A 10,000-nucleotide genomic window follows, 5' to 3' on the forward strand; every position below is an offset into this window, starting at 1 on the left:
TTTTCTGCGCCCTGGACGTACGGACGGAGGGTTGATCACGTCATGGCTATGAAACCAAGATTTCTCGCATCGATTGGTTACCACATTTCCTTAACAATGGTGCTCCGCGCGTGCGCGCCTTCGGCAATTAATTTTAAAAGATGCTGTATTTCTATCATATTGCGTTTGATAAGTGTTTCAGGATGCAAGAAATGTGGTTTTTTACTCCGTGACTCAACCTGGGATTCGCTCACGCGGTGTGAACACAACGCCTTGTGAAAAGTGAATCTGTCAGCAACACATGGATATGAAGAGTGTATTTGTCTCCCAATAGTCTTTGATTCGCCTGTGGTGCAATCACGAAGGTGAAATGCTCACAGGCTAATTTTTAATCTTGGCGTTTGATCATATTTAATAGACGGGAATGGTTATAAAACCCGACAACTTTCTCTGTTGTTGGTTTTTGTTCTTTTTTTTTTGGCCTTGACCGTGCACAAAGCACAATAGTGGTTTATTCCGTACTGAGGAACTAACCAATAGAAACGTGTTGGTTACGTAATTCATGCATAGTGTATTAGCGCAAAACAAAAGATTGTGCACGGTCGTGGACTTTCTAACCTAAATCTTGCATGGCATCTTTGTTTGCTGCTTTGATGTTTGCCGAGTTTTCAAACCAGCCCTTCTATTAACTATGGTTTGATTTAATATACAGCTTTTGCCTTCAATTGTCATCAGTTGTAGATAGAAGAAACCTTTTAAGACCTTGAAGCTTATTTACACGTTGATTTGTTTTACAAAATACTGCACATTATTTACTTCCAACAATGTTAGAAGGAAACGATATAACGATACTACCATGATACAACAATTGAGTGAATGATGTGTAAAACTAATGGTATAAAAATACATATATTACAGAAACAAAGAGATGAAATCTTTGCGCGTTCCAATACAGCTCCAGTGTTCGATATGGTATGAGACGATATACGCATAAAATTCGAATACTGAGTTACGAATATTTGCTGATTACGTAAGTTAAAGTTCACTCTGCAATCAGGTTGACAATCAGACATGATAGTTTGCGGATGCAAATCTGGTTTGGATAATTTTGAAGACCCAATTTAATGATGACTCACGCCATATTGGTTTGGGGGCAGACACGGCTTAAAAATTACAGTGAATGTATGGGAATTTTGCCCCTTTTTAACCACTTATGGCCTGACGGTTGTGGATAGCACTTCTATTGAGATTATTTCTTTGAACTATGGCGATCAGAATCAAGCTCTGATAACGACCGTTTGACAATTGTAAATTCCATATAAACCCTTGCAATCAAAATTATGCAATTTCCCGCGAAATTTGAAGCGCCTGGAAGAGATTTGTAATATCCAACATTTTCAGACGTTGCGCCTTATGTAGTGATATAGTTTCGGAGTAACCGCAGAATACCCCGCCACTTGAAGCTGTACTTCTTAAAATTATGGCTACGTGGCTTGAATTCGGCCAAAATCCCATAATTTCATTGTAATTTAAGACGTGTTGGCCCTCGATCCAACCATGGTTAATAGAGGGGAATGGTTATGAAACCCGACAAATTTCTTTGTTGTAGGTTTTTATTCTGCTTTTTGGCCTTGACCGTGCACAAAATACAATAGTTGTTTACTCCGTACTGACGAACTAACCGTGTTGGTCACGTAATTCATGCATAGTGTATGAGCGCAAAAGAAAAGATTGTGCACGGTCCTGGACTTTCCAACCTAAATCTTTGCATCCTTGTTTGCTCCTTTGATGTTTGCCGAGCTTCCAAACCATTCCCCTCTATTAATTATGATCCAACCAATGTGCCGTCAGAAACCGTGAAGGTCATTGTCAACAACAGACAAAACACAAAATAGTAGTTATAAAAGAGGTTTCGCCCAAAAAATCAGCATACTAATCATTGTTGAGCAATGCTAGGTTTAATAAAGCGTTGTCTTAATCCCCTATAGCCTGCAACATAGTTAATAGAAGGGCTGGTTTGGAAGCTCGGCAAACATCAAAGGAGCAAACAAGATGCCAAGATTTAGGTTAGAAAGTCCACGACCGTGCACAACCTTTTGTTTTGCGCTAATACACTATGCATAAATTATGGAGTAAACGATAACCACTATTGTGTTTTGTACACGGTCAAGGCCAAAAATGAGAGCAAAAACCTACAACAGAGAAGTTTGTCGGGTTTAATAACCATTCCCCTCTATTAACTATTAACTGCAAGCAGGCCCTCGAGGGCCACCGCAGAGAGAGAGCCTGCTCGCAGGCTAAATCCCCGTAGGGATTAACAAACAAACCTTGGTTTAATAGGCAGACAAAAGTAGAATGAGCTCTGTTTTGTCTATTTTCCAAAGAGTGGCATGATTGACGCTTTGATAGAAGTACATAGATATTATTGAATATCGAAAAATCATATTTTGCTTGGTTTTGAACTTGCAATGAACAAACGCGTCTTGCATAAAATTAAGCTTTAGAGTTCAACTGTGGACGTTAATTAGACGGCTATTCAGTTTTGAGATAATGCTCATCATCATTCAGGGACATTCAAATGATCAAAGGAACAAAGGATCAAAGATCAAAGGATCAAAAACAACATTAACGAAGGTCAAGAGTGCGGTATCTACAAACAGATTTAAAATGAAGTTACAAGTCATCCCTGAAGAACAACAAAAACAGCTGTGAAGAAGCTGTGCTTTTTGATGTAACATCTCACACCCTGAAAGACCAAATTTTCAATGCATAGACCAACTCAGGGCCTCCACTAATCGAGACCTATTGAGATTACTATTCACACTGAAACTGTATTAGAGTGCGCAATTTTTCCCTTATGGCCGGGAATTGCAAGTGAATCTGTCAGCAAGACATAAATATGAAAAGAGTATTTGATTTTATGCAAGAGACGTTCGTGTATGTGAATAGAGGTCACAACACGGTGTTTGAAAAATGCACATGTTTTAAACAAACCTTAAATTTGGCACCTAGACGCGTTTTATCATTGCTAATGCGGTTCGAAGACAATACCAACGACTATTGATATTCAATTGTTTGTTGGAAACCTCTTTTTATTCTCTATTTTGTCTGTAGTTGAAATTAGCCCTGGAACATTTATGGGAATCAGGCGAGAAACAAAGTAAGTTACTTTTATAAAATGAATTAAAAATTGTTACACTGATTATTCGAATAAATTTTCTAGTAGCTGGGGATGATTTATTACATGACTTCAGAGCTCAGAATAACGTAACAGAGCTAATTAAGTCTTTGGAAAACTACATTGCTGTAAATCACGTGGATTGTCAGTTGAACCATATTTCCACTGAGTCAAGAACCAGTCGAACCCGTCAGGATCCAGATTAACCTGTTTAGTTGAGCCAATCAACGTTCATATTCTTAGTTCGCTTTGGTTTTTAAAATTGCTCCATCCTAACACTATGTTCAGTTGAATTTGGGCAGCGACGCTGTGAGCTGGAAAAGGTCAACTCTACTCTTGCTCAAGTTTTGAGGCATCAAGTGACCTGTTCTCTCAACATGGCTTTTTCAAAGCAAGTAAGTGAATTATCGAGTCGGAGGCTAGGTCATTCGCAAATTACAGTCCTCAAACATTGCGAAAATTTATGTCAATTTTTGAAGCCCTCACTTACTTATTAGAAGGCTCCTGCATGTAAACCGCCTCCCGGAGACAATCATTTAAGCTCTGCACAGTGAACTTTTTTTGTTCCGGAATTAAGCATGTTAAAAAGTGTGTACCAACCACAGACCTGGAAAGCCAAGGTTTCCTTCCAGTTATTCAAAGTGATCAGTAATAATCCTGGTGAAAATAGGTTGGCTGTTCTTTTTCCAGGCCAAAGAACCTTCAATAACTTACCAGAGGTTAATGGTCTTCAATCTTCGTTTTCCTCACCAGTCGATATTAATTGTATAGTGCTTTCGTCCAATTTCAACCTAGCAATTTTTGAGGTGATACGATTGTTTCCATTAAACATCAACCACCCACTGCCTCGGTCAAGGATGCAGGATGGCGTTGGTTCAAAGCCCGGCCAGACTAACAACCAGGGTGTTAAAATAATTAAGGAAAAACTGCTGCCTTTACATCTGCAAATCGTTAGGCTTTCAAGGTTTCTCGAATAAGTACAATAAGCCTCAGGCGCCGTCTCACTGCCCTTTCTTGTTTATAGACTTCTTGGGGCGTTACACTCTATATATTTGCAAAGAGTAGGGCATAGAATTCCCGGTGTTGTGGTTTGTCCTGATCAACTGCAGACTATTACTGGAGCTTTGCTCTGTTGTTTGATGCCGATCACCCATCCGGTAATAATGATCACCTGGTGACAATTTTCTGCATTATTTGCATACAGGGTATAAAACCTCAAATGCAGATGAAATACCGCATGGAGGGGAATGTTGCCGGGCATCCCTTTGTTATCACGGGCCACGGCACTGGAAAGCCTTACGAGTAAGTCCATTAACACTTTTGTAACTCATACCAACCTTCAGTGTGTTTATTTTCGAAATTTGCCTACGCTATCGTGATAAAGGTTAAAGGATCGGGGCATGAAGTAAGATTTATTTTTCGATGCTGACTCGGAGATACTCGGCAAAGATCCGAGTGGTCCTCTGCAGGAGTCGAACGTACGACCTTCCGATGACTATTTTGGATGCAGAGAAAAAGCAGACTCGTGGGAGCTAGGCCATTAAACTAGGCTCACAGTGAAGTGATTCTTAACCGATTGCCTCCTAGGAGTGAAACTTAATAGATTTTACTCTGTCTAACGCCAGACGACTTAATTCGTCAATTTAGGAGTCGATGATGGGCTAAGAACCTCTACATCTACTCAATAACTACGTCCCCTTTAATACGACGGAAAAGGAAAACTATTTTAACCAAGTGCAAGGTGGATGCAACGAAAAATGTGTAAATAAAGTCCCTTCTTTTTCCTTTAACGGGTTTGATTAATAATAACCACAACCGAAGGCAGCCAACGAGAAAATCCAGAGTAAATATAGTTTCATTGGTGAAATGGTATGCTTTCTTTAATTCCCCCATTTCCTTGATTTACAAATACTTTTTGGTTCAAATGATAACGTACAGTTAACCTTTTAACAGTTACTTTAGGAAAGGTCAGCGAAACCAATTCTCCGGCATTATTTTCTCCTGGCGAAACATAGCACAGTTTTGAATAATCGAAATTTATTATGTTAATTCATGTGCATTAAAACTTCTAAGCTCGTCGAATAGTGCAAGTTGGACTCAGTAGATTAATTCATGCAGCATAAATATATATAGCTCTCTTCTTCAGTTTAGTTCTCAGCAGCTTTCCTCTTTGCATTGCATTGTGTTTGGTTTTTAATTTGGTTACTTTCATTTGTTAACACGATTTTGTTCGCCTTTTTTTTTTATAGAGGGGAACAGGTTATTACTCTGCAAGTGGATGAAGGGGGTCCACTGCCATTCTCCGTAGACATATTGTCGGCTGTGTTTTTGTACGGAAACAGGTGCTTTACGAATTATCCCGACGGCATAGTTGACTATTTCAAGAACTCATGTCCTGCTGGATATAAATGGGAAAGATCTCTTCTCTTTGAAGACGGCGCAGTTTGAACAGCAAGTGCAGATATAAAGTTGAGGTACATAAATTCACTCATGCACCCACTCTAAAATCTTAACAGGAGATCGAAATCGTTTGGTTTTCTTCATTTTGAGACTTGAGCTATTGGGTTTTGGTGGTTAATTAGCCACAAAATCAAATGCTACCTTAATCCCGACAAGTTGGTGGTTCAGGAAGTCTCCTTTGTGTTCTTGTTAGCCCGCAGTGCTCCAATCACAACTGTTGACCACTTTTCCATCGACATAATCTCTATTGCTAAGCCAAAGTATTCAGCCCTACAATCAACTTTGGATAGGTTTTTCTCCCTACGTGTGAGACCTTCCCTCCCTCTCTCAACCACCAGTTTAGCACACTTTTTTCCAGTCAGTCATAATAAGTTCATTTCAATATGGAAACTGAATGGTTTGTTTTCACGAGGGACTGTGTGCATATAAGCATACACTCGCGCGAAACGAATTACTTTATGGTGGAGAATATATATATGTCATACATTTGAACTGTGGAGTAAAGATAATCGATGATAGAGGTTATCACATTGCAATAAGTAATTTATGAACTTGCCGCCGAGAAAGCCTAAAAAAATCTACAAATAGCTAATTTACGAGAGTTTCTGTAATATCCGGATCAATTATTATTTTCTTTGACAGTGTTGAGGAGAACTGCTTTTATCACGAATCCAAGTTTCTTGGAGTCAACTTTCCGGCTGATGGACCTGTGATGACAAAGGCGACAACTAATTGGGAGCCATCCTGCGAGAAAATGACACCTGGTAAAGGGGGTTGCTGAATGGGGATGTCACCAAGTTCCTTCTTCTGAAGGATGGTGGGCGTTACAAGTGTCAGTTCCACACAGTTCACAAGTACGTTATTTTGTTTTGTAGTTACATAGAAATCTCTTCTTGTAAGCGAACATCATTTGAAGGCCCTTTCACTGAATTTATGAACATAACACTTCGAAATGAAGAGCGGCTTGGTATAGTGTATCCATTTTGTTTACAAATAATGAATTTCTAAATTGCTTCGTGGTTTTTAAAATAGTCATGTGGTAGTTTTATTCTGAAATTCCAACAGTAAACCACTTGAGCATCAAGGTACAAATTCAATTGGTTCTTCAACTTGTTATTTCAAAGTTCTATAATATCTCTTGTGCCTTAAAATCAGTAAACGTCCATACGAAGAATTTTGGCGAAATGCGACTCTTGCGATTGTCATCCAAAATTGCTTTTTCTTGGATATTACGATAGACGTCAAACATGGGATGTCAGGTCTCGAGTTTCACGTTACATCATGATCGTCGCCATGTTGGTGGACGAAAACAAAATATCTCTCATAACTCCTTTCAGTGTTCGTCCACCATATAACATCATTGTTATCTATGTCTCTACTATCAGGGGACTTATCTGGCTGTAAGTAAAATCCACTGACAAAACAAAAAAATACATAAAACAAAACCAATAAAAGGAAACACCAGAGACCATCGATCGGTTTGATCTTGTATAAGGGATTGTCAGGCAAGTTTTCCCCATGACCCTACATATAAGCCATATTGTCCTCTCACCAGTTTTATTTACAATTGCAGCGCTAAATGCCAACTTATCTTATTACGTCCTCCTTTCTTCTTAAATTCCACGATGTGATTCTTCTTTCACGGTTTTCCACAGGGCAAAGTCTGTGCCGAAAGAAATGCCAGGCTTTCATTTCGTGCAACATAAGCTCACAAGGACCGACCTCAGCGATGCAGCGAAGCAGAGTTGGCAACTGGTAGAACATGCTCAAGCATGTGGAAGCTGTTTTTGACCGAGAAAATTCTTCGAAAGCTCATTGTAATACCCTGATAACAATGTTGTTCGAACCAGGCCAATAGAAATAAAGCACATTTTAAATAATCTACTCTGATTGTTGTCTTTTAAGACACTTAATTTTATGCCAAATTTGCGATCCTCATGACATCACTGTTTTTCAGCTTTCGGCTTAAATTACAGTGAATGCCGTAATACTTTGAAACGTTATAAATCCTTCAAGGATAGTAAGAATACTTCTATTGAGATTATTTCCTGGAACTATGGCGATCAGAATCAACCTATAAGGAGTGTTTATTAAATTTGCAAATATCATATAAACCCTTGCAATCAAATTATGCAAATTGACGCGAAATTGAAGCGACTTGAAGAGATTTGAATATCCATTATTTTCAGACGTTTCGCCTTGTGCAATGATCTAGTTTTTTCGTTGAGTGAATTATATTAACAAAATGACTAACATTATTTGAAAGTTTTTTGAAATCTGCTGCTTTGTAGCGGAGTTGCATAGGTTTGAATTCGCCAAAATCATTCATTCACTGTAATTTAAGCCCTGTTTGCCCTCCAATCAATATGGCGTCAGAAACAGTGAAGGTCATTGTCAACAACAGACAAAGAGGTTTCGCCCAAACAATCAGCATAGCAATTATTGTTTGAGCAATGCAAGTGCTGTCTGAGCCCATAGAGATTTAATATAAAAGCAAAGCTTGGTCAGGCAGACAAAAGTAGTATGGGCTCTATTTTGTCTATTTTCGCTGATTAACACTTTGATAGAAGTACATAGATATCATTGAATACCGAAAAATGATATTTTGCTTGGTCTTTTGAACTTGCAATGCCAAAACGCGTCTTACATAAAATTAAATTAAGTACTGAAGCCCAGCTGTAGACGTCCAGTGGAGCTATTTACTGGGTTGCCTATGGGCAAACCCAGTCGAGGTCTACGTTTAGTTAGTTTGTTTTCTTTCTTTTTTTTTTTTTTTTTTTTTTTTCCGTGTCGGTAAAAGTCTTGCCTGTCACTCCCCTGGTAAGTAGTGTCTTTGTGTATAGAGCCTTCTGCGCGTATTTTCTTAGGATCGAGAGGGTAGTGGAACTGCGTAGATTTCTCTTGTGGACACAGTAGAATCATTAACTTAGCCTCCAATGGCGTCGAAAGTCATGCAACGCGAATGGCGTTTTAGTGGATCCTTAAACAAAATATACCCTTATGGAGCTCAATAATGGAAAGTCAGTTGGATAAACTAGGCATGAATCTCAAAAGCGACGAGTACTGGACTTCGACAACAATCTATCGCCCGTCGAGACGAAATCAAAGTGAGCAGTATTTACCTGAAGTACATGGTAATTTGACACAATTGAGTTTCTTGTCTTCACGCACGCAATCAAATAGGAAGAGGTTTTCGCCTCTAAGAGCAAATATGTTGTTTGTTTCAATAAAATTTTCGCTGGAAAAGGATTCTGTGGTATTTTCTGCCTTTGTGAATTATAATATCATGTTGTGTATTGAATTTTCGAGCTTAAGGTTCAAATGTGATATGGGAGAAGTTTTTTAGTATTGCTCTGTAAGCAGGAAGGGTTCACAGGCCTGTTGGAAGCGTGCTTGAGTTTCAACAAAATGAGGCCCAAAATCAGTGAAAACTTGTGACGCAGATGAATAATAAAGTAGCTGCTATTTCCAAAATGATGGAATTACCTGGTGATAAATAACGTCGTACGCGTCTTGGAGAGTAAATTTTGACTTTGCATAAACAAGAGTTGGGCGATTGTGATCTTTGTTTTGACTTACAAAAACTCGGTATCTTGCCATCATTTGACACAGATGCTTCACTGTTTGGCGAGTAAACATGCCGCGGTAACTTAATCACGGCGCCCGCTGAATTCCGGCCATGTCACTTTCGATTTTGCAATTTACTTGAACGTAGCAAAAATCTCCCAAAATGTTTGTCGCTGATCGTAACTTTTTATATTCTATAGATCGTTTTCACGTGACGTCATCACCTTCCAAAATCTAAAACTAAAGATCCACCAAAGTTTTTATCCTCATCAGGCATAAGAGGCGGCATATCTATATCTGTTGACAATTTCACAGCTCAATAGCGTGCTTCGTTTGGAAACCAGAGCATTTTGAATTTCCGGATTATGTAGGTGCGTGACACAAAGCTACGATCAAGTTTGTTGAAAAATATATACTTATCTCATGATTTTGAGCCCTTTTAGAAGTTAGAGCATTAGGAAAAGTGCTTATGTAAATGCTTGTTTTTTCAGTAGTGATAATCAGTCGCCTAGATAGCCAAAGTCAGTTCCAGATGTTTACACTATTTTCCGGCCTGCGAAACATTTCGACGAATATCTGAAGTTTGGGGAAACGCAGAGGCCTAAAACTTGGACAAGTGTCTTATTTCTTTATCTTCTATAAGATAACAATTTCTTAGCGTTTTGCACTGGATAGTTTTTGATTTATTTTTTTTATTGCGTGACAGTGAAAACGATCTATATTCAAGGTTCAAAATTAATGTTGTTTTCATGTCGTAAATATTTTATTCTCGATCGACCGTCCGGGAAACTTCCTTCTGCTCTTTCTGAAAACTGT

General features: G+C 38.7%; 1 pseudogene; it reads left to right on the forward strand.

The window, feature by feature from the left end:
* The first annotated feature begins 3,534 nt into the window (after positions 1-3,534).
* On the forward strand, positions 3,535-7,454 carry LOC137985262 (GFP-like fluorescent chromoprotein FP506; annotated as a pseudogene).
* Positions 7,455-10,000: the final 2,546 nt, after the last annotated feature.

The sequence above is a fragment of the Montipora foliosa genome, chromosome 14, assembly GCF_036669935.1.
Source record: "Montipora foliosa isolate CH-2021 chromosome 14, ASM3666993v2, whole genome shotgun sequence".
Classification (NCBI taxonomy): Eukaryota; Metazoa; Cnidaria; class Anthozoa; order Scleractinia; family Acroporidae; genus Montipora; species Montipora foliosa.